The sequence below is a fragment of the Artemia sp. Qi Xiang Cuo genome, chromosome 21, assembly GCF_049724085.1.
Source record: "Artemia sp. Qi Xiang Cuo chromosome 21, ASM4972408v1, whole genome shotgun sequence".
NCBI lineage: Eukaryota > Metazoa > Arthropoda > Branchiopoda > Anostraca > Artemiidae > Artemia > Artemia sp. Qi Xiang Cuo.
This window is the reverse complement of record NC_142814.1, coordinates 39,814,237-39,835,124: the sequence shown is the minus strand read 5'-3', so window position 1 is coordinate 39,835,124 and position 20,888 is coordinate 39,814,237.

The following is a 20,888-nucleotide window of genomic DNA, read 5'->3' as shown; positions in this document are numbered from 1 at the left end:
TCGAAAAGGGCTCATTCGATAGAAAATAGAAAGGGCTGATGCCGTTTTTAATAGTCGAAAGTGATTGGAGGGCAAATAATCCTCCTCCCACGCCCACCCACCCATTTGCCCATTCTGTTTCAAAACTAAATGTTGCCTCAAGATTAAATGAAAATACAATGTGTTAATGTTAACTCCCAATAAGGCATCTCAGCAGTATCCCAAAAACGACTGAGGTTATTATGTTCAAACTTTCGGGGCTACTTCTGCTCTTAAAATTTTACCAAATCAAAATAGTGTAAATGTATCCAGTCTATCAAAGTAAGTAAACAGATTTTTTTGTGAATGGTATCAAGTTTTCCATTTCAGGTCAACTAGAGGAGGTATGAAACTAAATTAAACACTACTATTTGTGTCCAGATTTTTAAAAACGGTGTATATTGTTAAAAATTGAAGAAATTTTTCTCCAGCATACAATCAGCAGGCCAAACTATAAAGTCTTAAAAAAAGAAAAGATTTAAAGTATTATTTTCTTTTCCCTGAAAAGACTATGACAATATAAAACGAACAGAAATTAATTAAAAAAACTTTTTCCACAAAATAAGTTTTTCAAAGAAAAGTAAAGAACTCCATTAAACAATAAAAGAGCAAAAATAAATTCAAATAATCTATCAAGTGTGAAACTACCACAAATCAGCATCGATAAATAAATGAAACCCAAAACGAACAGAAATCATAGGCAGCGCAATAGCGCTGCTTAAGTAAAGAACGATGTGGGCACAATGTATCATTATTTTTTTTTCTTGGTCTTAGACCCGGGCACTTCGTATCGAAGGAGTTGTCGTAGAAACTTCGAAAAGGCCTTATTTGATTGCAAGTTAGAGTAGCTTGGGCCTTTTTTAATAGTCAAAAATGATTGGAGGGCAACTAGCCCCCCCCCCCCCCCCGCCCATCATTCCCCCAAACCCATCCAATCAAAATTTTGAGATAGCCATTTTGTTCAGCGTAGTTGATTTCCAGATAGAAAATATGTTTTTGCGGAGGTTACTCCCCCACAACCCTCAGGGCAAGGGTTTTAAGTTATGCCCTGGGGGGATATAAGAACGATGTTGGCACTATGTGTTATTTATTATTTTTTTTCCTTTATTGCAGGGCTCTTCGTATCGAAGAAGTTGTAGTAGAAACTTCGAAAAGGGCTCATTCAAGTGGAAATTAGAGTTGCTTGTGCCCATTTTAATAGTCGAAAGTGATTGGAAGTCAACTAACACCCCTTCCACGCCTAACATTTCCCGAAACACATCCAATCAAAATTTTGAGACCATTAATATGGTCTCACGGCCTTACATCCGAATCAGAATAGTTGCTCCAGACCTAGATCATGTTATTAATCAATTACAATTAAATTTCACAAAATAAAATTAACTTTTTGTCCCTCATTTCACTCCACCAAAAAAGAATTTTTACTGTCCAGCTTCCATATCGCCCCCAGCTCCACCGTAGCCACGTCCTAATCTCAGCAGCTTACCTAGCTTCGCTATCTCCTCGAAGGAGAATTCATTTGTCGTTCCATTTTGGTGACGTTCGTTTTACACATAAATAGGGTGGGACAGATTTCGTGACCCATGCTGCAAGGCCTTGTATTCACATGGGCGCAATTTATCTCGGAATACAAACAACTTTTTACGGGTTTCTCACACAGATAGCGGAACATCATCAGTTAGGTAAATATTTGACTGATTCGCCACTGTTTTATCCCGATGTTTCAGCACATTCATAAAGATCTCTCACTTAAGTTCCTAAGTTTTACCTCAACTTTCAAAAACTTTTTTACCGAGTTAATTTCCATCACTGGGCATATTCGGGATTCACACTCATTTCAAGTCCTTGCAAAACAATATCTTCTAACAGGGTTTTTGCATCATTACTATCCTTAGCCGAAACATTCCAAATTAGTATATTCTTATTGGTCTCCTTACTTTCAACTTCCATAAGCGCTTGCCTCATAGTACCCAATTGCGCCTTTACATTCACACACTCGTCACTCAAAACGTGCATTTGAAGCTTTAAATCATCTGTAACTGATTACACTCTATCCACCTGTGGCTTTAAGATTGTAACTTCCCTAACAGAGTCCTTACTCACAGTTTAAAGCTTAGAAATCCGATCCTCTATTCCCTTTATACTCGTAGTAAGGTCAGCAAGGGTTTTAGCATTATCTTTAAATGTTGCTATAACTTCGGACAAGCTATCAGCCAAAGACTTCAAGGTGACACCATCCAAAGACACACAAGAATGTCTTGACTGTGCTTATGCTTCTTTCGGACCATCTTAGATTCAATAAATATAACAGATACGCCTACCTTAACTGGCTCCTTTATTTACCCACGTGAAGCAAGGTGATATAATCCACGCCGTTAAATAAGCAACGGCTAACAGCTATATCTCCAGCAAAATCTCGAACACAGTTACCAACAGGTAACTCACCACTTTATTTATATCTGTCCAGCTAAATTCACATCAAAAACACTGAATCCGCCTTTGAACAGGTATCAAATAAGTCCGGCGTAAAAGTTCATTCAGAGTTCATTCAAACAACCGAAGTATTGTTTTGTTTCAAGTTATGTCATAGGCAGCGCAATAGCGCTGCTTAAGTAAAGAACGATGTTGGCCCAATGTATTATTTATTTATTTAATTTTTTCTAGAGCAGGGCACTTCGTATCGAACTTGTAGAAACTTTGAGAAGGGCTCATTCAATTGGAAATTGAGAGGGTTATTGCCCTTTCTAATAATCGGATTTGATTAGGGAGTATCCAACCCCCCTCTTACGCCCGTCATTTCCCCAAGCACATCCAGTCAAATTTTTGAGATAACCATTTTGTTCAACGTAGTTCAAAAGTCCGAAAATTATGTCTTTGAGGATGGCAACTCCACAGCCCTCAGGACAAGGGTTGTAAGCTATGCCCTGGGGGCATGTAAGGTTTTTATAAAAAGGTTGATCGTTGAAACTTCAGAAAGGGCTCATTCGATTGGCAATCAGAAGTTCTAGCGCCCTTTTTAAGAGTCAAAGTGATCGGAGGGAAGATACCCCCTTTTCCCCACACACCTCGTATTTTACTACAACTACTTGTAAGGTTAATATTACTACAACTGCTTGCAAGTTTAAGAGCATTAAGACGGAAATTTCAAGAAGTATATGAATATACAGGTCATCAAAAGAGCAAATTGACGGTGTCATAGCAATGGCTAGTTATATTAAGTTGAGTAGTAATACTACCGATGTGACTGCTATTACAACTGTACGTAACGGTATGAAGGTGAAATTTTTAGAGAATATTTTGAAAATTTATATTTTACGGACGATAAATTGCACTCCATATGCAGGTTGTCAAAAGGGCATATCAGGAATATCTTAGGAACAGTTTTTTGCGTGAAATTAAAACTTAAACGCTTGTTGTGGGGGATGTTGAACTAACCAAAAAACAATATTTGCATCATAATACTACTGCTTCTACTTCTACAAGTACTACTACTGCTACTATTATCATTACTGCTACTACTACTACTGCTACTAAAGCTAAGACTACTACCATTAATTCTACTGCTACTGCTATTACTTCTACTACTATAACTATTGGTGCTAGTACTACTGCTAATAATCCTAAGGGTATTAAGGCGAAAATTTGGGCAATATTGTAACTGTATTGAAATAGATCTAAACACACTATGCCCACATAGGCTGCCAAGAGGACATATCAGCAATGCTTCAGGACCGGCTGATGGTACTTAGTTATAAATTCCATCGTGTGTAGATGGGGATGTTTAAAAAAGGTCCTATGTGCATACTGCTACTACTGATACTACAAATATTGCTACTACAGAAGCTAAGGATATTAAGGGTAAGTTTTCAAGGAATATTTAGGCTGGTTCTGCACTAAATCAAAACGAACTATGATCATGTAGATTGTCAATAGGGTGACAAAGCAATATCATGATAAACGGCATACATGATTAAGTTAGTCGTTTAAGGGTAATTTGTGACAGAATTTGAACTATCCAATTAACGCCATGTATATACTTTTGATACTCCTTGTACAGTTACTGTGACTAATGGCACTAAGGGCATTAAGTTGAAACGTTTAGGGGGAGTTTCAATTAAACGAAAAAACTATACGCATGCAAGTATTAAATGGGCAGATAAGCAATATCATAGACAGCGCTGTTCTATCATAGCTAGTAGTATCATTGATATTTTAAAGGAACTAATTTGATTTGAAATTCAAAGCGCTAGTACCTTTTTTAAGAGTCAAACGGGATTGGAGGGCAATCAACATCTCTCGTTAGCTCATAATTTTCCAAATATTTCCAATCAAAATTTAAGATAGCTATTTTGTTCAGCATAGCTGAACGGTCTTGTAACTGTATCTCTGAGGCTATTGCGTTGGTCAACCCCCCACAATTATGCAATCTGTCCATTATGTTTAAAAACTAAATATTGCCATAAGATTAAATCAAAAAGCACTGTGTGTATGCTGAATGCCAATAAGACATCTCAGCAGAATCCTAAGAACGACTGAGGGTATTATGTTCAAACTTTCGGGCCTACATCTATTGCTACTTCTACTCTTAAAATTTAACTAAATCAAAAGAGAGTAAGTATATCCAAGCTATCAAAGAGCATAGATAAATTTTTTTCGAATGATATTAAGTTTTATTTTTCAGATCAACTAGGGGAGGTATAAAATTAAATTAAACACTACTATTTCTGTTTCTGTCCAGATTTTTAACAGGGTTTTTGTTCTTAAAAATTGTTGAAAAAGTTTTTTCAGCATACAAACAGCAGGCCGAACTATAAATTCTTAAAGAAAAACCAAAAAGATTTAAACTGTTGTTTTACACTTCCCCGAAAAAAGTATGTCAATATAAAACGAACAGAAATTAATTAAAAAAAAAACTTTTTCCACAAAATAAGTTTTTTGAAGAAAAGTAAAGAACTCCATTAAACCAAAAATGAGCAAAATAGAATCAAATAATCTACCAAGCGTAAAACTATCACAAATCACCATTGATAAATAACTGAAGCCCAAAACGAACAGAAATTATAATAAATAACCGTGTCAAACTCAAAAACAGCAGAAACTAACATGAGTAGGGCTCAAAACCCCTATGCCTTCCCAAGATCAGAACATAATTTGCATTTTACTGAAAAAATTTAAATTTTCAAACTTTTATACCTTACATTTTTATGAATAAATATCAGCATATGTATATTAAACTGACAATGCATATTCATTTGTTTTTTTTTTTCAGTAAAGTGCAAAATATGTTCTGGCCTTGGGAAGGCATAGGAGTACTGAGCTCTTCTCATGTTAATTTCTGTTCTTTTTTAGTTTGACTCGGTTATTTATTTTAATTTCTGTTCGTTTTGGGTTTCATTTATTTATCGATGGTGATTTGTGATATTTTTACGCTTGGTAGATTATTAGGTTCTATTTTTGCTCATTTTTGGTTTAATGGAGTTCTTTACTTTTCTTTGAAAAACTTATTTTGTGGAAAAAGTTTTTTCTTTAATTAATTTCCTAAAAGAATGCATGCACGTGTCTAATTTTGGGAAGTTAAATGTAAAAAAAGAGTGTCTTGGCAGTCCAATTTCCCAGAAAGGACCGAGCAATTTGAGGATGAATTATGCAAGACAAGCATAAAGAAAGTCTTTGGAGACCGATTTCGTTGATGGGAAGAAAGACTGCTAGATTAAAAGAGCCGCTTTCTAACAGCCAGTAATATTTCCACTCTTGGAAATACAGCAACACTTCTGAAGCATGGGAAAGCATTCTAAAAAGCTAAATAACTTATTACCTTGCTGTTACTTATTTATTTATTATTTACTTATTACTTATTACTTACTAAATCACTTATTTGCTGTTACTTTTAAGACGGTATTATATAGATTTTGTATTATGTCGTTTCTGTGTTTCATTCGAGAAATTTTAAGGAATACAAAATTATTTCTGAATTAAATTGATGTAGGCTATATCAATGGTTCTCAGATCGAATGCCATAGCAGCCTTAGGTACCGCCACCCTATGCCTCGAATGCAGTAGTAATGTTAAATTCTTCGGAAAAAATGTGAATGTACTCATAAGGTACTTATTTGCTGATGTTCAGAAGATAAATCTAGAACGCAAAAAAAAAGAAGAAATGAAGATCAAGAATGAGGTTTTTTAAGGTCAACAAAAATGCTGGATGAACAAAACGAATATTTCGGGAGAACAACTGCCTCTCTTCTTCAGTGCAATCTAAAGAAAATAAGATCTATGAAAATGTGGAAATGAAATAAGAAAAGACAAGCAAATAAGAAATGAAAGAAAATAAGAGAAATGAAAAGAAAATCCAAAAATGCAAACTAAACTGCTCGGATAAAACCAAACAACATGGAAAACCAGTAGGTTTTATGTTTACAGTTGGTGAGGCTCACATTGCCCCGTCTTGGCTTTCCCATCTCTGCGCCAATAGACCCTTGGACAAGATTGTCGCAATAGAAGGAGCACTATTACCTCCCCATTACCAATAATAAGGGCGTAGATGAAATATTTTCCGGGAAATCAAGAGGGATTAGATATCAATTTCTACCTCCCCTTTCCTGCCTAAAATTCATTCTGTATTTACATGAAGGCGCAGTGACAGTTCTGATATATTGGTTTTAAATGCACTCTTTGAGGAATCTACTCCCCCTCCTTCCTAAAAAGTAATCCACAGCCCTTCCTTCAGGATAGCTGAAGCGTACACATATCATTGCATAAAGTTTCATGAACTACAAAACAAATTAGAATGGTTAAATGAAGCTTTGAAATAAATGTCAGAAACATATTTTCGTAATAAGAAGAGGGGTAACACCCTTATTCAGGCTTGATCTAAATGAAGGGAGATGAGAGATTAATTCCTACTCCCTCCCTCCACCCCCTTTCCTATGTTTATCTGGAGGCTCATGGTAATTTATGCAATTTTGACGTTAAAATGCGTTCTTTTAGGCATTTAGCCCACCCACCCCCCCACTTACACTATGGCCCACCACTCCTCCTTTATAATTGCTGATGTACGCTTTTCTTCGTTCTTTTTATTTGTCATAATTTCCTTTTTGCTGCTCAATTATACATTTGGGGATGATTTTCCGGGGGAATTATTGGGGGGATATTCCAGTGTTAATTTTTTGGGAGGAACCTTCGGCGGGGAGGAGTGGATTTCTGGAGGTAACGAGCTGGTCCCCATAAGCCTCCGATTTGTATTCAAAAGTCAAAAGAAAACTGTATTCAAAAGCAAACTTTGAATGCAAATTGTGGTGAAAATACCACATTCTCATGTTACAAATTATCGGCTTCAGATTTTTATATGTCAACTTTGGTGAAAATTTTTTGCCATGTTTTTATTTTCGAAAAAAATCTTGAATAGAAACTGCGGTGGGAGATGAAACCCCTTGAGGAAAATGTTGACTCCGAATTGTATCGTTTGGCTTTTATTTTGTTTTTATAAGACTATATGCTTTGATTGCTTTTCTCCTGGTTTTATTGTGTCAAAATTGTAACGTTAGCCTCAGCTACGTAATTAACAAACTGGAAAATCCCTTGGTACAAACTGTGATGGATATTTGACCCCCCCCCCCCCCGAGCGATTACTAGCACCACCTCAGTCCTACTTGCAAAATTTGCAATATTAAGCCTGAAAAAGGCTTATGCCAGCTTTGCCTCTCACTCAGACTATCTATCTTGGCTTTATCTTCATTTGGCCAATGGCTTGATGGCAGCTGATTTTAATTCAAGAATCAACTGAATTAAGATAAAGTTGCCATCAAGCCATTGGCCAATTGGAGACAAAGCCATTACAGATAGTCTGAGTGAGAGGCAAAGCTGGCATAAGTCTTTTTCAAGATTGTATAAAAATGATGTCATTTTCACTTGTTGATAAATAGTCTATCATCCATACATCCATCCTAGGGCAGGACCATATTCCGTTGATTATCTTTTTCAACAGTTTCTTGTGAAAAGGAAAACTCAGCCCTATATTGCTATATCACAACTTGTATTACGGTATTTTGCCATTTGTTTCATGTTGGAATATAGTGGTTTGACCAAGAAAAAGTACCCCCGCTTCAAAAAGAAGAAGGATTTGGTAGAAATATCTCCCTTTCTTCCTGTATAGTTGCAGGAAGAGAAAAAAGTTTTTTTTTTTGGTAAAAAGGAAAGTCTGGCTACCTTTTCCTTCTTCTTTTTGGCCAAGGTATTCTCTGTTAGTCAGTACTATCTTTTGCAGCAACGTGATTCGACCACAAGCTAAAATATTTGGCTTGTCGCTCTTTGACGTCAGAGAGTTTTTTTTTCTTCCGGAATTGTGGACCTTAACCTCCTTCTGTTACGATAAAAATGACCTTATATGGCATACAATCAAGTCATTTGGCCTGATTTATATAGCTTTTTTCCTCTAGGGTTAGGTTCATTGTTGACTTAGATCTTGGCAAACATGCTTAGTGCTATTACCTAGGAAGAATAGAAGCCAAAGAACTCGACCTTCTACGAGACAATTTCAAGGTTTCCCAACTTCTAAAGAGGAACTTGATTAATGGGGAAATATCTGACGTCAAAGAATACCTACAATCAATTCTACTTTTTACAACTTGGTTGTATTAATTTAAAAGAATCTAAGTGATATTATTTAGATATTGATAATAAAATGCGTAACCCCTTCCTCCCCTGTTAAATAGTTTATCTCTAATAATGTTTGATGGTCCTTATACTGGGATTGCTTTAAATTCCCGTGCTTAGAGATTTTGTGTCTCATTTGAGTTCTGCAGAATTTTATCCCCCAAATCAACGACGAAAATTGTTTGTAAGTTACAGATACTAGGAAGAATAGAAGCCGAAGAACTCGAACTTTTACGAGGCAATTTCAAGGTTTCTCAACTTCTAAAGAGGAACGTGATTAATGTAAGATATCACCTCCCATAAAGGGTACTTGTGCATTATTCGGTGTACACTTGAAAAATGAAGTTTGGTTAATCATAATGAAATAGATCGAAATATGATGGAAATGCAATACTTTGGTAACAAAATTATTGCTTCAAACGATTATGGTGAGGGGGCCGTACAGAAAGCATTACATTAAATATCAAACCTAACCCACTCAAAATACCGGTTCACCCAAAATATCATCTCTATATATTAAATATTCAATAAAAATATACCTGTAACGTAGATCCAAACTGAACTTAAGCTAATTTTCTTCGGATACTGCCGGCCAAAACCGATTGATGTCTTATCTGTAGATCCACATTCTCGAGTGTTTACCTAATAATGCACAAGTACCCTATAAAGTCCTAAGTTTCTTGAAATCTTTCCTTAAAACCTCTTCCAACCCCTTTCGGGGAGCTCTTTTAAGTTGCTAACAAACGCCGAGATTCAACTTCTGTATTTGATTTATCAATTTTGAAATAATTTGTGAAGCAGAAATTTCTATTATATTGCCTTAAATTAACTACTATTTACTACTACTAAAGACTCACTGCAGCACTAAGATGCCTGAAGCCAACGCAGCTGCAAATGCTCCCACTCCACTCCAATCTATTCAAAACTTTTTATCCCCTCCCATAAAGTCTTAATTTCCTTTAAATCCTTCCTTATTACCTCTTCCAACCTCTTTTCGAGGACGACTTGCTTTTCTTTTGGCCTCATAAGGATGGCCAAAAAGAACAATCTTTGACAATGTGTCATCTTCCCTCTGTGAAATATCTTCTAGCAATATTAATCGTTCTTTCATTGTAGACCTAGAAAATGGAACAGAATGCCCTGACGAGGGTAAGGTTGGTATAAAATAGGGCTGTAATGGTGTTGTGAGATGGTTTGATGTCTCCGATTTGCTTTAAGCTCCTTCTTCTGTTCCTATTCTCGAAAGCGAAAAACGAAACCCTGCTTGCATGGCGTCACAGTGGTGTCAGGATGGACACTTCACGAGTTTGCCTAACCCCAACCGTGACTGCAAATAGCGTTACAGGGTGAGGAGTGGGGCCCCTTGAGAAAACTATAGCCTGGTAAACAACATAGCATTGCACCATAAATAAAACTTAGGAAATGACTTTTTACTTCAATATATGACCCCAAATCTTGAAAGTTAATTGACGCGTCTTGCTACCCTTTTAAGCTGAATCCTGGGATTTAGATTTGATAGACTTGAAACGCAGATTATCAGATAGTTTGCCTAAGGTACATGCCATGTCTGAAAGAAACGAAATTGAGACAATTCTACAGCAGGTGTAACTTGCACCAAAATTGCACCAGTAATGTAATTGCACCAACACTTATACCGTTCAATCCATTAGTATAAGATCTATCCATCTTTTAAAAAAAAAGAAAAAAACTTTTTCGCATGCTGACCTAAGATCGGCGTTGCGCAGGTACCGATATCCTGATTCACTGCCTTCGACCGGGAGTGCAATGGGTGTTTGGGGGCAAATTATCTAATGCTTCCCGTTTTCCCCCCAGATTTCTCCAGGTACCCATTTAGAGGGTACCATTTAGAGGGTACCAGGTACCCATTTAGAGGCTCAGCCAGAGTCGACTCTGGCTGAGCTTACAGATTCATACCATTGACCCTCGTTGCAAACCAAATAACCAGCGACACCAGCTATTATAATAATTATTATTATAATATTATTATTACAATTATTAATTACAATTTATTACAATTAATTGCAAAATACAATTAATTACAATAATAATTACAATTATTGTGATGTAATTTAGACTTTTTTTTTGGGAGAAGAATCTAAACTTGTTTAAAAAATAGAAAAAAAAATGTACTTTGAATTTCCTAACTCCCGCACAAGCGTTGCTTCAGGGAATCGATGATGTATATATTTTTTTTTTTTTTTAAATAAACCCATTGTTAATTGTTAAATAACAATTTTCAACATATTTTCAGTCTAGAAAATTATTTAAGCTAATGATGTGCTTAAAATTTCAACATTCTGACTCATCCTAAGTAGAGTTCAAACTCGAATTTTCCTCGAGTTTAAAAATATTTTTACAAACTCGGACATGAATCTGGACAACTCTAAAAGTCAAGTTGTTTCTTCAAAATAAAGCTTCAAATATTTACTAAGATTTTAACAGATGTAAAGTAAACGTTTTTACACTAAAATATAGACATTAGTATTACTATTGTAGTATTCAAGAGATTTCGTTTCCCAAAAAGCAAACTTTTTTTTTTATTCGGTGCTGTCCAGCTGCTTTCATAATGAATTCCTACTACATTGTAACGCATGTAGCACAATATAATTCATACTACATAAGATTATAAGGTTCAAAGTTTACGTTTTAATTTTAAAATCTAATCGAAGATTAGTGAAGCTTCTTGACTACAGAAGTACTTGTGCCAACCTTGTGACAGCTGAGATTGAATCCCGGACCCCGTATTGCCTAGTAGATATCATCAATTCACTGTGCCACCACTGTTGCATAACTTTCCTTTTGACAGACAGGACAGAAGCTCCTTCAGTTAAAGAGTGAGCTGAGAGAAGCCCTCTTTTGGTGTCTAATCTGTGTCGCAGCGTGGTCTGAATTCAAATCATTCTTATTATAAGGAGAATTTCATTGCCATTATCATGTGACAATTAAAAACGATCATATCGTTGCATCATGTCTCGTTACCACAGGACGACTTTGGCATCAGGAGACACGCAAATCTTCTAATAGAACCTTACCTGATGAGCAAAGAGCAAATTTATGATGCGAATGGCTATATTTCCAATTAAGAAAACATAACGAATGTTGTTGAGGTTGCTAAGAGATTCATACATGAACCTTGTTGTTTCTTATTTATGTAAATGATCTCCCACATGGTCTAGCTAGCTAGCCATGAGAGTGATATGCATCTTGATTTAGCATTTGTTGATTTTACAGCTAGGTCCACCAGTGAGTTTGATCACCAATGAGTCTCTGAGATCAAGTGTCCAACAGTAAGGTAATTCAGCGGTTTCATATAAAAAACTGGTTGCCAACACTTCTAAGACTCAGACAGTAAAAATCTGTCGAGTTCAGACCTTGAAGTCTTTATCGAACAGAAGTAGGATCAACACTCCTAATACTTAGTTTGTATTTTTCAAGATCTTGCGCTGCAGTACCATGTTTACAAGAAGTCGAACTCACTTTGAAGGTCAAACAGTTAAAATCTGCCGAGATTGATCCTTGGAACTTAAGTTGTAGAGCTCACATAGTTAGCCTAAGACTCAGATTGAGGGTGAACGTGGGTGTAATGCATCTTATCAAATTGCTTCTTCCATTTTCTGCTTTAAAATCAATATATATCCCTTGTTCATTTATTCCAAAAGTTTTCTTCTTTTTGATCGCTCGACTATCGGACAGATTAATGATAGAAATTATTTATGGTAAATACTATTCGGTTAGAGATGATAGACAGTTGTGTTTGCATCTGTTTCCTCTGTATTTGTTTATAGTAGATGTTGCCCAGCCATCCAGCCAGTCTCCCGGCCGAGAAGAGTGTCAATAGTGTTGTTATTATATCTAGTAATAATAAAGAAGTTGAACTCGATCGTCCACTTCAAAATTAGAGCCGTAATACCACTATGAGCTTGTTCTTTTGACATTTAGCTAAGAACTTGTTCTCCAATCCTCCAGCTTCTAGTTTAAGTTTGAAGGTCATCGATTCGTTGTACTTAAAACATTTCGCAGAATCTTAGAGGTCGACTGTGAAATATTTGTCGGAATTTTTATGCGTTCCATACGCATAGCAAGGAGCAAGTAAACACGCTAAAGTGGATGAATCTAGGGCTGCCTTTCTTTTGGATTTTTTCCAAGTTTTTGATGTTTCAGTCCTTAGCTTGCTGTCTTCGGAAAAACCTTAAAGTGTAGACACTGCGTTTTCAAGATACGAAAAAAATCATTCTACAATTTACAGTCACAAAAAAAGGACAACCCACCCCGCACCAACTCCCACCCTCATTCATTACTTTTGGAAGCTAGACTATCCTAGACTCTATTAAAATAAAACAGACTGCCTTTGACCCTTAAAACTGGATATTTCGTTGTCATTTAAAGAAAAGTGTAAATCAGGTTCGGTATTCAAACGCGACTTGAATGTAGGTCACTGTCTGGAGAGGTCTGGAAGGTTGCCAATTTGGCGGAGTGTAGGAAATCTGCTAGAATTTAAGGTTACATTCTGCTAATATCCTAGGTTTCACTTGATATGTTGCAATATAAAAATATAAAATTCTAATATTCCTGTTGTTTTCATAAAGAATCCCTAGAAATTTGTTTCTTCCGAAAGAATTGCTTACTAGTACTCCTACGTACCTTCTATGAAACCGGTTCTGTTATGTCCGAACCTGTTCAGTCCAAATTTGGCGCATCGTTTTCAGGGTCTCCGTTGGTTGCCATCTTTGGTTCGCTATTAAATTTCTTTGTAATGGCTTGCAAAACGATACATACACAGGGGAACCAATTCGCAACAGTATAGGGGGTGAAGTTTTTTTGGTTTCAAAAATAAAGATGCAAAAAAAAACTATTTTTCCAAAATTTAGGAGGGGATGGGTATTTTCTAGTTTTTTAGTTTGGCTGTGAACATGCTGGAAAAGGGTATGTTCCGAAATTTAGGGGAGGGTGGAAATAGAAAATTTGCACTCTGTACGTATATATATATATATATATATATATATATATATATATATATATATATATATATATATATATATATATATATATATATATATATATATATATATATATATATATATAGTACCGGGCCCCGGCACGCGGCAGGCTTCTATATATGGACTCTTATTGTCGCTTGTCTTCTAACCGCAGACAATATATATATGTTTGTTTTCTTTAAGAAGTCGTAGGCTGATTAATATGGTTAGGCTTTGGAAAAAATATCAATGATGCCTAGGGTGCGGGTAATGAAGGCGGCTTATTTAGAAATGCTGAACTGCGGCTCAGGTAGGGGGTGGCCGTAGCAAGTTAAGAGTATGTTAGATCATTGGGAATTAAGTTATATGTGGGGGGATGGCCTAGGACTAGAGGACATGAAGGAACAAGTAAGTGGATTAGTTGTAAGGATTTTAGAGGGTCAGAAAATACAGGTATGGCAGGCCCAGCGCTCGCTTTCAAATTCACTGGGTCTTTATTGTCTGTCGAAAGAGATTTGGGGTGAAGTTTTATTTTTTAAGATGGGGTTGAATAAAAATGAAATAAAGATAGTTTGCCGCTAGACCAAAGAATAAATTTTATCGGGGGAAAGGACGAAGGCAGGTCCTTATTTTTGTCCTATTTGGGGAGGTTTAAATGAGAGTGTATATCACTTGATATGTGAATGTGAAGAGCTGAGTGGTTGGAGATTTGAAGTGTCTGGTAGGGGAGATTTTGATTTTGAGTGGTTGGTGAGAATATGTACAGATAAGTGTTTTATGGATGTCAGCAGTTTGGTACGATTTCTTTGTCTCGCTATGAATCATAGAGCTAGGTTTCTGTAGGATTATGTTAGGATTTGTTTAATTTCTGTGTAATTGTTTTTTTTTTATATTTTGTGCCATGGCCTATGGGCTATTTTAGTATCTTGGTGTTTTTGAGAGCCTTGAGATTTTCACAAGTAAATATTGGGATATTGTCCATTTCTCATTGGCAGTTTTTGGTGAAAAACTGTTGGCTAATCTGTCAAGCTTAATGAATCCAAGCTTAATGGCTAATCTGTCAAGCTTAATATATATATATATATATATATATATATATATATATATATATATATATATATATATATGGACTCTTATTGTCGCTTGTCTTTTAACCGCAGACAATATATATATATGTTTGTTTTCTTTAAGAAGTCGTAGGCTAATTAATATGGTTAGGCTTTTGAAAAAATATCAATGATGTCTAGGGTGCGGGTAATGAAGGCGGCTTATTTAGAAATGCTGAACTGCGGCTCAGGTAGGGGGTGGCCGTAGCAAGTTAAGAGTATGTTAGATCATTGGGAATTAAGTTATATGTGGGGGGATGGCCTAGGACTAGAGGACATGAAGGAACAAGTAAGTGGATTAGTTGTAAGGATTTTAGAGGGTCAGAAAATACAGGTATGGCAGGCCCAGCGCTCGCTTTCAAATTCACTGGGTCTTTATTGTCTGTCGAAAGAGATTTGGGGTGAAGTTTTATTTTTTAAGATGGGGTTGAATAAAAATGAAATAAAGATAGTTTGCCGCTAGACCAAAGAATAAATTTTATCGGGGGGAAAGGACGAAGGCAGGTCCTTATTTTTGTCCTATTTGGGGAGGTTTAAATGAGAGTGTATATCACTTGATATGTGAATGTGAAGAGCTGAGTGGTTGGAGATTTGAAGTGTCTGGTAGGGGAGATTTTGATTTTGAGTGGTTGGTGAGAATATGTACAGATAAGTGTTTTATGGATGTCAGCAGTTTGGTACGATTTCTTTGTCTCGCTATGAATCATAGAGCTAGGTTTCTGTAGGATTATGTTAGGATTTGTTTAATTTCTGTGTAATTGTTTTTTTTTTTATATTTTGTGCCATGGCCTATGGGCTATTTTAGTATCTTGGTGTTTTTGAGAGCCTTGAGATTTTCACAAGTAAATATTGGGATATTGTCCATTTCTCATTGGCAGTTTTTGGTGAAAAACTGTTGGCTAATCTGTCAAGCTTAATGAATCCAAGCTTAATGGCTAATCTGTCAAGCTTAATATATATATATATATATATATATATATATATATATATATATATATATATATATATATATATATATATATATATATATATATATATATATATATATATATATATATATATATATATATATATATATATATATATATATATATATATATATATATATATATATATATATATATATATATATATATATATATATATATATAGTACCGGGCCCCAGTACTCGGCACGCGGCAGGCTTCTATATGGACTCTTATTGTCGGCTTGTCTTTTAACCGCAGACAATATATATATATGTTTGTTTTCTTTAAGAAGTCGTAGGCTAATTAATATGGTTAGGCTTTTGAAAAAATATCAATGATGCCTAGGGTGCGGGTAATGAAGGCGGCTTATTTAGAAATGCTGAACTGCGGCTCAGGTGAGGGGTGGCCGTAGCAAGTTAAGAGTATGTTAGATCATTGGGAATTAAGTTATATGTGGGGGGATGGCCTAGGACTAGAGGACATGAAGGAACAAGTAAGTGGGTTAGTTGTAAGGATTTTAGAGGGCCAGAAAATACAGGCATGGCAGGCCCAGCGCTCGCCTTCAAATTCACTGGGTCTTTATTGTCTGTCGAAGGAGATTTGGGGTGAAGTTTTATTTTTTAAGATGGGGTTGAATAAAAATGAAATAAAGATAGTTTGCCGCAAGAGTAGTAACCAAGGTTCCATTTTGCTTACGCCTATAGCAATTTCCATGCTATTTGCTTGCAGGTATAGGACCATGCTATTTGCTTAGGAAATACTTTTGCGGAGACACATAGCAATTTCAATGTTATTCTACAGGGCATTACACCTTTTCAAAGAGATTCAGAGCTCCCTCACATGACCTTCTGGATTTGCGTACTGCCCTAGGAATCTCTATGTTATTTGCGCACTGCCATAGGACCATGCTATTTGCTTGCCTGTATAGGACCATGTTATTTGCTTGCCTGTATAGGACCATGCTCTTTGCTTGCCTGTATAGCAATTTCAACGTTATTATATAGAAGCTTTGCATAACATGTTATGAAGGACAAGTTTTTCTGACACAATTTACCGGATTTCTAATTCACGGCATACATGTCTTTTTAGGGTAAACCCGTGTTAGAAAACCAGCTGTATCAATTATTTTATTCCAGTTTTTCTAAACCAGTATTGTCTATAACTTAATTTACGTAGGTTAAACTTCCGATGGTTAAGAAAGCGTAACGGGTAATTAAAGTATGAGGAATGGGATGCTATAATTAGAATGGTTTTAAGTTGAAAATTGTGACGTAAAAATAACTCTATTCGCGAATTTTTTACGAAAATGTATTTGCGTGAAGGTATTACGTTGGTTAAGAAAGCGTAACGGGTAATTAAAGTATGAGGAATGGGATGTTATAATTAGAATGGTTTTAAGTTGAAAAATGTGACGTAAAAATAACTCTATTTGCGAATTTTTTGCGAAAAGGTATTTGCGTAAGGGAATTACGTTGGTTAAGAATGCCTCACGGGTAATTAAAGAATGAGGAATGGGATGCTTGCATCAACAATACAAAGAATATGCTCATATACTTAATAGATTTGACGCCTACAAGAGACATTGGTAAAAGGTATTCAATAGCTTAATTGAAAAGTAACGATAGAATGACATTGTGACTTGACCTAGCTTTACCTCTCCGATGTGGTCTGTATAATACACAAGTAACGTTTGAAAAGTATTGTCAATTTAAAAAGAAATGGCTGAAAAGTGTTGTGAGGGGGATGGGTTGCATGGAGGGTTGAGTTGCACGAGGGTTCAGTTAAAGGGGGTACAGTTACAGGGGGGTTTAGTTAAATTGGGTTGAGTTGCACGAGGGTTCAGTTAAAGGGGGTATAGTTACACAGGGGTTTAGTTAAATTGGCTCGAGTTGCACGAGGGTTCAGTAGCACAAGGGTTCAGTAGCATGGGGATTCAGTTGTGCAGGGTTTCGGTTATACAGGGGTTCAGTTACATGGAGGGTTCAGTTGCACGAGGGGGATTTGCGAATTGGAGGAGATGGGATGATAGTGTTCTGTATAATACACAAGTGATGTTATGGAGAGTATTGTCAGTTTAAAATAGTTTAGAAATAGAAACAAAATTAACAGAAAATGGCCTAAAAGTGTTTTTGAGAGAGATGGGATTGCGTGGAGGGTTGAGTTGCACAAGGGTTCAGTTAAAGGGAGTATAGTTACAGGGGGCTTTAGTTAAATCAAGTTGAGTTGCAGGAGGGTTCAGTAGCACGAGAGTTCAGTAGCATGGGGGTTCAGTTGTACAGGGGTTCGGTTATACAGGGGTTCAGTTACTTGGAGGGTTCAGTTGCACGAGGTTTAACAAGGGTTCAGTTACATGGAGGGTTCAATTGCACGAGGGTTCAGTTAACGGGGGTAGAGTTAAACGGGGGTTTAGTTAAATTGGGTCGAGTTGCACGACGGTTCAGTAGCACGAGGGTTCAGTAGCACGGGGGTTCAGTTGTACAGGGTTTCGGTTATACAGGGGTTCAGTTACATGGAGGGTTCAGTTGCACGAGGGTTGAGTTAAATGGGGCTTGAGTTCCACGAGAGTCAACTATAAATAAGGCTTTTGCGTCTTTCTGAACTTTCTGTGAGAGGCGGGGGTAAGTATTTAGTTTAAATAATTCTAAGAGGAATTGAGTTTTTTGAACTTTCTGTGAGAGGCGGGGGTAAGTATTTAGTTTAAATAATTCTAAGAGGAATTGAGTTTTTCTTTCATTGAAATGCAAGAGTTGGAATATTCCAGTAGTGCTTTGTCGTGGTTTAGCTTGTCACAGTTACATTCTCTTGATCTTTCTAAGTTCACTTTGATTTTATTTCATTGATTCTTATTGTTTGCATGTCCGGGCTGGTGTTTGCAAGTCCAAGTTGGGATTTTCAGACCTACGTTTTTTAGATTTTCGTGGGTGTTTGGTTCCCGGGGTTTATTATTTGAGAAGTTAACTTTAGAATTTCGGGATTTGACGTGCCTGAAATCATGAATTAGAATGTTTAATTAGCCGTTTGGGTTGTCACACCTAGTTTTTTAGATTTTCGTGGATGTTAGGTTCCTGGGATTTATTATTTGAGAAGTTAACTTTAGTATTTCATAGTTTAACTTGCCTGAAATCATGAATTAGAATATTTAGTTGACTGTTTGGGGATTTTCAGACCTAGGTTTTTTAGGTTTTCGCGTGTGTTTGACTCCTGGGGTTTATTATTTGAGAAGTTAACTTTAGTATTTTGTGGTTTTACGTGCCTGAAATCATGAATTAGAATAGTTAATTACCTGTTTAGGGTTTTCAGACCTAGGTTTTTTAGATACCTTAGCTAGTTAAAACTGCGCATAAATTCTTGATTTTTTGTCGTGTTACTTAGGTAATAATGGAACATTTAGTATTTTTTCTAATGTAAGTGTTTTTCTTAAGAAATTCCCACTGGAGGTTTTATGACTCCTCCCCACAATGGATTCAGATGGTTTTAGGACTCATCTCACTACTCATAACTCCATTCAACCTTGAGCGAAGGTATAAAAGTTTGATGAAGTATTTCTCTACTTAACAAGTACATTAATAGCCTCCAAGATGATAGGACTGTATGACACCGAATTTATCGGATTAAAAAAATCATCTTGTGGTGTTATATTTGAATGTGCTTTTTTATTATTGTCTATGGATATCGAAGAAATTGACTCTTATCATTGGATAGTGAACTATAATCTGTTTGAGTATGATAAAAGCTTGTGGAGTACTACATTACGTTATATAAACAAGACCGGGATTCTATGATAGAGTGATTACACCACTTAATAATGCTGGTCAGTAACTTAGAAATGCTTAGGAGGTAGTAAATGAAACTTACAGCCTTTCCAAAAATGAAGCTCTCTATGTAAAGTGCAATATTCCTTCTGATAAAGCTTTAAATTAAATGCGTGTCACAATTCTTCCAATTTTCTATCTAGAAGTGGTTATGAATTATCCATTTGAATAACGTCATTCCCGTTCTGCAGACGAGGTTTGGCTCGATTTGCATTTGATACTAAAGGAAACACCTGATCAGGATAAGTCAGTAAGATTTGGTAAAAAAAATATTCTAAATCATGGGATCATCGTTTCTGGATGTTTAAGTGTGAACTCTAAGCACTATTTTTATGTAAATATGTGGTGTTTTTTTTTTTTCTCAAAAAAATATATTTATACCTTTCGGCAATAAATATCTGTAATCTTAACACGTCTTTATACTTTAGAATTGTTTTATTCATTTAATTAAATTATTAAGAAATTTTAAGTAAGTAACAATAGCTTTATTGAAGTCGCTTCCTGGACACAATACATATATTTAATTCAAGAAATCATAATAAAATCGCAAGTAAGTAATAAAGTCTTTATTGTTTTCACCTATTGGATACACAATACGGAAATTGCATTCAAGAAGTTATGAAGGAAATTTAAATAGGTAGCACACTCATTCTTGAGGTCACCTCTTGTATACACAATGCAGACATTTCATTTAAAAAATTATAAAAAATTGTAAGTAAGTAGCAATTTCTTTCTTGAATTCGCCTCCTGGATAAATAAAAAAAGACATTTCATTCAAGAAATTATGACGAAATTCTAAGTAAGCAACAAACTCTTTCTTGAAGTTACCTCATGGATACTCAATGCAGAAATTTCATTTAAGAAATTATCAAATATTGTAAGTAAGTAGCAAATTCTTTCAAAAATATGTTAATACGTTTAAGCAATAAATATCTTTAAGCTTAACCCGTCTTTATTCTTTAGAATAGTTTTATTCATTTCATTAAATTATGAAGAAATTGTCAGTACGTAACAATAGCTTTCTTGAATTCGCTTCCTGGACACAATACAGATATTTAATTCAAGAAATCATAATCAAATCGCAAGTAAGTAATAAAGTCTTTATTGTTTTCACCTATTGGATATAAAATACTAAAATTTCATTCAAAAAATTATGAAGGAATTCTAAATAGGTAACAAACTCATTTTTGAGGTCACTTCTTATATACACAATGCAGAAATTTCATTTAAGAAATTATCAAAAATTGTAAGAAAGTAGCAAATTATTTCTTGAATTCGCCTCCTGGATAAACAAAAAAGACATTTCATTCAAGAAATTATGACAAAATTCTAAGT